Source organism: Acomys minous, assembly GCF_964271855.1.
Source record: "Acomys minous genome assembly, chromosome: 8".
In the NCBI taxonomy this organism is placed as follows: domain Eukaryota; kingdom Metazoa; phylum Chordata; class Mammalia; order Rodentia; family Muridae; genus Acomys; species Acomys minous.
Genome location: NC_140489.1, coordinates 85,678,368 through 85,684,996, shown reverse-complemented (window position 1 = coordinate 85,684,996; position 6,629 = coordinate 85,678,368).

Below are 6,629 nucleotides of genomic sequence, written 5' to 3'. Positions count from 1 at the left end.
AACCGGCAATTTTTTTCTTGGCTGATAGGACAGCGGGGTCATTTGTTTTTCTTCTCGGTCGTTGCCAGCATGGAAATCCTTGCTTCTTCCTTTTGTCCCTTTGCTTTCCTGGCCCCATGAAGTGTGGTTTTTAATGGCAGGCCCAGGCATGTAGTCAGCCTGATCATGCGCAAAAGAAAGGCCAGTGAAGAAAAACAGGCAGAGCTTCGTGGAGATGCAGAGGCTGCAGGGCAGAAGACCTGTACATGTGAGGTTGACCATCACTTTCATCTCGGTGAACTGTCTGCTCTGAGTAGGTCACAGGCCTGTGCTCGCTTGTCAGAATGTTAGAGCCAATCGGTGGGGCCTCACAGTCACACAGTAGACCTGGACCCATTTATCAAACAGTGTTGACACAGTGTAAGGCCCCTCCTCCCCCAAATTCAGATCTAGTCCAAACAGAGCTATGGAGGAGACAGCATTGCAGCTGGGAGGCAGCCTCAGGGGAAAGGAGTCAGTGTCCTGTATTGAGTGCTTTAGGTGTTTCCAAGCGAAGGGTTTTTAAAGCCCAATAAGTTGTTTGCCATTGTATCCCCTTCCTGTTATCTGGGTGTCACACCCATTGCTTGTATTTCCTTTGATGTCCAGTCTTCAGGAATCCTCTCGTAAGCAGGGTCTGCGTTGGCGCCTGAGTGCTCCAGCCTAAGGAATGGCTGGTTCTCTTCTGTTTGCGCTCACTACCTGATTCTTTTATATCCTTCCATTTATTGCCCCTTTCTCCTTTAGTCCTTTCCATCTCCTACCATCCCAACCATTCCACAGCCACAAGACTGTTTGCTCTACTCTGGGTCACCTGACTGTCTCCAAAAGTTGACAATTGCTTTCTTGTCTGATGCAAACTTAAAGGCCATCAACCTCCAGGGGCTGCACATGAGCAGCCAGGCCCCCAGAAAACCAGGATGGAAGTCAGCACTGCAGGTTCACTGGCCTCCAGCGGGTTGCTGCTGTGGACTGTTTCTGGAGAAAAACACTCTGGGTGTGCTTCTCCACATCTTCTGTGGGAGCCAACGGTTGCAGGGCTTGGGGAGCAATTCTGAGTTTTGGGGAGCAATGCTTGGCATTTTCAGTATGTTTTCCTGAAACATTTTGAGATCTGGATATTATATTGCCCCAGGAAGGCAAGGGATTGGAGCTTCTTGATGACACAGTTATGTCTCTCTCTCTCTCTTTCTTAACTCTTGGGGGATGAAAAGAGAGGGTACAGAATGGGGACAAGGTTACGAAGACATGAAAGTAAGAAGGACCATGAAGCAAAACCACATCCTTTCGCCATTCCTCAGTGAGGTAACTGGGCATCATCAGCAGTGTAATCGAAAGGACTTTGGCCTGGGTTTGAACATGAAGAGTAGATCTCGAAGCTCTTTGAACACAGAGTGCCACCACACACCCCACAATGCTGTGATACAGAGCTGTGCCCAAGGAGGACCCCTCCCTCCTTCCCCCTTCAGTTCTGGTGAGGTCACACTTTTCAGGGATGTTTGCTGAGTTGGGCTTTTTGCTCATCTCGTGCTGGGTGTTTGTTTATTTGACTTGAATTAGAGGCATCTTCATTTTTCTTTAACTTCACTTCTTCCCCCTCCCCACCACCAGTTCTTCCCTCAAACAAACCTTTCTTCATTAAGGAAAAAAAATACTCAGCAGTTAGTGTGACTGCTCATGAAAAACAAACTCTTCCTATGGGGACTTAGAGGTCAGCAGGGAGAACTTTCCACTGCCCCTCACACATTATACTTCCCCATCAGAGGTGTAGAGCACCCAGGGAAAGCTTTTCTCTGTGCACTAGACGTTTATTAAAATGATGGATGAGGCTATGCTGGCATCCTGGCCTGTATGGAGTGGTCTTCTGTGAGTTCACTGCCACCCCTGCTTGGAAAGGAGTCCCAAAGAAGGGACTCTGGCCAGCACTGCCTGTATTGGCCAAGGTTACTGAGGTACTTGGAATCCTCCACGTGGAGTATTCCAGAAATTTCTACTTGATATGTCATAAACTACAGATATTCTGACCCCCCTCCGTATGGATCATTTTCTTGTGATTCATCTCCAGAGAAATGGTCGATATATTAATTTTCCTAATGGAACTCAGGGCTGACAAGGAATAATGAGGAGGCTTCATAATGGCCCCATTTTCCATCTGTCCCACCACATGCATGTCATCTCAGACCCGGCCAGGAATAGGAGGCAGCACAGCGTCCTACACATCACCAGGTGTGAACGTATGTCCCAGAGAACCCCTGGGGCCAAGAGACTTCATACAGCCCAAACACAGGAGAGGCATCCTTGCTCTGGTTCTGTAACATACCCCTCAAATTCCAGGCACCAGAGTAAAACAAATGCCCCCACTTGATCTTTTGTGGTACACAAATGCTGTGCCAGCCCTTACTGTGGGTTTCCAAAGCATGAAGAAGGGTCAGGATCTGCTTCTGAGTCCGTCACGCTTTTATCACATTAAATCTTTCATCCCACAGCAGACGATAATAATAAAAGTGACTTCTCTGTTGTTGGGGAGATTCAAACAAGAGAATGTGACAGGGCTGGCATGATGCCAGCAGGGGAGAAGTGACCAAGGCCCTGTTTACAGCTGGGAAATCCTAACACCAGGGGCTGCTTACCCTCTTGGGTACAACTGCAAACAGAAGAGTAAGTAGAGTCTTGAGGAAGCGGCTGTGCTTTGGAAGGGCAAAGGGCAGGGCTGAATACAGCCTAGAAGAAGCCTGAATCAAAAGAAAAAATAGGTGAGAGAGGGCAGAGGGCAGTCATGGCATGCCCTGGGGACTTCAACGACTCAGAAATGAGCTGCTATTTTCAACTTGGAAGGCTTCCCTGCCATACCCATATCAGCTTTATCTTCAGACCGTGGGTTAGATTCTCAACATTGACAGGCCCCGCGTCATTCCTCCCCTGTAGAAGACTCACAGGAGCGATCTCCAGGCCTAAGTTCCCACAGTCCAAGCATAGTCCTGCTCAAGGTTTTTCCCCCGGACAGTTGTCCACATTTCCACACACAGAGGTTAACTTTCTGTGTAGTGAGCATCCAGGGTAATGGTGGTGGGTCTTGGGTGAATGTGTATATGTGCATGCTGCGTTGAGGAGGCAATTTCCCTCTAATACCTCAAAACTTACCAGAATAGTCTTCATTAGCAGCCATAGTCTCTTACATCTATATCTAAAAGAACTCAGCCAATGATCAGAAACCCATCTGAAGCAAAATACTGCGTTCTTGTAACTTTATGTGTAAACGCCAGCAGCCTATGTAAGAGAACATGTGCACGGTGAGGTATATTTGCATAATGATAAAATAACAGGCATTTCTGAGAAGACTATTAAATACTGTAGCAGGCTAGAATGCATATGAAGTCCCAGCAACCAGCAAGAGAAAGAGGGTCCAGACACGGCCTAGGCACCGCCAGGCAAGTCTCTTGTTCTCTGCATTATAAGCACACTTCATGTTACCACTAAAGTTGAATCTAGCATGAAATGTCATTGCACTGGCAAGTGCCTGAGGTGTGATGCCAATGTTCGTCTAGACCCACCCTTCTGTGGTATCAGGTGATTTCTCTAGGAGTGGTTAAAGTCAGGATCAGGCATGGAAACAGCCTTGCTCTAAGCCACCACATATTCATTCAGCCAGTCACAGTTATCCAGGAAGACAAATCTCAGTCCTTACTCTACACCACCAACAAAGTCACCTGTGCTGTGGAGCCTCCTAGAATTCCAGGCAGGACAGAAAGAGCCCAGATCTTGTTTTTACACTTTGGCTTTCAAAGCAGGGATATTATTTAATGAATCATTTGATCCATTCACAGAGTGAGTAACATGTAGTGAGAATTTTGTGATTTTTGGCTTCTTAAAAACAAACCCACAGAGATATTATGGGAATATGTTATTTTAACCCCAGGTGTGGGGTACGAGGCTGCTTCACAGCAGCTGACTATGATTTGCCTCGTGCTCTAGCAGAGGCATGGTTTTGCCAGCTGCAGATGGTTTCCGCGAGTGTGTGATATTTGGAATTCTGGGAACTTTTCAGAGGATATATAAATGCTAAGGCCCCGAGATGCAGGGTTGTTGTCGTTGGCTGGTCAGTGGTTGAATGTTGTTGGGAAATGGGGGTTCACTCTGATGTCTCATTTCTGAAAGGGCTGCAGAGTTGGCTGTGCACCTGGAAAACATTGTGGGTGGAAGCAGAAGCACTTGGGAGGCAGAAAGTAGCACTGAAAAAGGGACAATTAGAAGGTTCAGACCCAATGGCAGAGAGAGAGAGAGAGAGAGAGAGAGAGAGAGAGAGAGAGAGAGAGAGAGAGAGAGAGAGAGAGATTCCCCCAGGAGGAAAGAGGGAAAAAGAGATTATTGGAAAGCAGATTGTGGTCCAGCTACGTACTGCACACTTTCAGTTTCCATTTCCTGCAGCCCCTGGGCATGGCGAGGAGCTAGATGGGCTGCCAGGAGGAGGAAGGGAAGGATGAGGGGGAGGAGGAAGAGGAAGAGGAAGAGGAGGAGGTGGCTATGCAGGACAGCATGGTTATACAAAGGAGGAAACAGCCTCTTTTGAGAGAAAGGGTTAATCTTGAACCAACTGTGCTGCCACAGAGATGGAGCAGTGGTGGATCCTGGTTGTGAAATCATCATTAGCTTTCCCAGTAGTCACACAGCACTTAGTCCTAGCTACGAATTGAGGTGTCAGGGTGGGTTGGTACCCCTTGGATGCCTTCCTTTCCCTGGGAAGAAGGAGAGAAGGGAATGGGGGAGGGAGTGTGAGGGTGACACTGGGCAGAGAGGAAGGAGGGGGCTGGGATCAGCTGTAAAGTGATCAAATAAATAAATAAATGAAAAGATAAATTAGTCTATATAGTATAAGGATGTGTTAACATAAAAGATGGAAACCCATCAAAGTTTTATGTCTGGAATGCAGATTTGCTTATGTTTCCACAGGAAATAAAAAGCTGTGAATACCATCAAATTTGATAAAGATTTAAATTCAGTAGGAAAGGTCTCCTAAAAACTTTGGCTATTTCCAAAAAGCACTAATTTATTGAAAAGCTATCTGTTTATAATTTCCTAGTACACACAGCGTAACTAATGGCTGAACACAGAAAGGGCACAACATTGTGATATTTTAATTTTGATTTCTTAAAAAAAAACCAACAGAGAAATAGAAGGCTGGAGAGATGGCTCAAAGTTTAGAGCATTGACTGCTTTTACAGAGAATCTGGGCTCAATCTCCAGCACCCACGTGGCAGCGCACAATTTTCTGTAGCTCCAAGATCTGAAACCCTCACACACATACTTATATGCAGGCAAAATACCAATGCACATAAGATAAAAACAAATAAATCATTTAAAAAACCAAAAATAACATGGAAATATTATGGGACTAGGTTTTCGTTTTAATCCCAAGTGTCCGGTATGAGGCTGCTTCACAGCAGGTGACTATGATTTGCCTCGAGCTCTAGCAGAGGCGTGGTTTTACCAGCTACAGATAGTTTCTGAGAGTGTGTGATGTTTGGAATTCTGGGAACTTTTCAGAGGATATATAAATGCTAGGGCCCCAAGAGGCAGGATTGGTGGCTGGTTGTGGTTGGATGCTGTTGGTCACAGTTTGTCAACTAGTTGTGTGCAAAGAAAGAAGAAGAGAAAATGTTTCTCTACAATCTAGTATTACCAGGTTAGTGAGGGTGGAAAAGAGTAAGAAGCCCACAGATGTAAATGTAAAATGTCATGTTCAGTACCATATGTCACAGTATAATGTATAACTTTTACAGTCAGGGTTTATCATTGTTATAGTTTGATTTTCCCTCTCCCCCCAAAAAAACACTGACAGATTTGTTATAGACCTAGTCTCCAGTGCCTCAGAGTGTGGCCCTATAAAGACTTTATAAAAGGGCCTTTATAATGTTATCAAGTTAGATAAGGTAAAATTAGGAATACAGGATAAAGAAGAAATCTGGATACAGAGGAGCAAAGAAATAGATACCATGAAGACATGGCAAGAGGATGGTTCATTGTCAGCTAAGGAGAGGGGGTTAAAACAGTTTTTATGGTGGTTTTTGATTTGTTTGTCATACAGATTGTGGTGCTATGTTTTAGCACCTAGGCAAATTAATGTAACTGTGGAGCAGGCCTAGTATGGACCACCCATGTGAAATAGTACAGTTTAAGTATTTTCTTTCTTTCTTTCTTTCTTTCTTTCTTTCTTTCTTTCTTTCTTTCTTTCTTAAAGTATTTTCTACTGTGAGTCCTGCTATACATATTTGGAATCATAGTTACAATTCAAAACTAACATCAACAGTTCAAACTTATGGCATTAAGAATGTAACGCCCAAAACATCTCATCAAACAGTATTCTGAACCTTGAGCATGCTCACAGACATATTACCTTGGAGAGAAAGGTACCAAAGTGTCAGGTACAGCCACTGTGGGAAGTCCTCTGTGGATGGCTCTGGGTTTGCTGGTCGGCCTGGTTCATGTTCTTTCTTCTTCTGTCTGTTTTTCAACCCATTGGATCACCTGTTAGAAAGTCATGAAAGGTGTTTGTTGTTGTTGTTATTCATGTGTGTGTGTGCACATGTGTATGCATCCATTTCTGTGTGCATGCA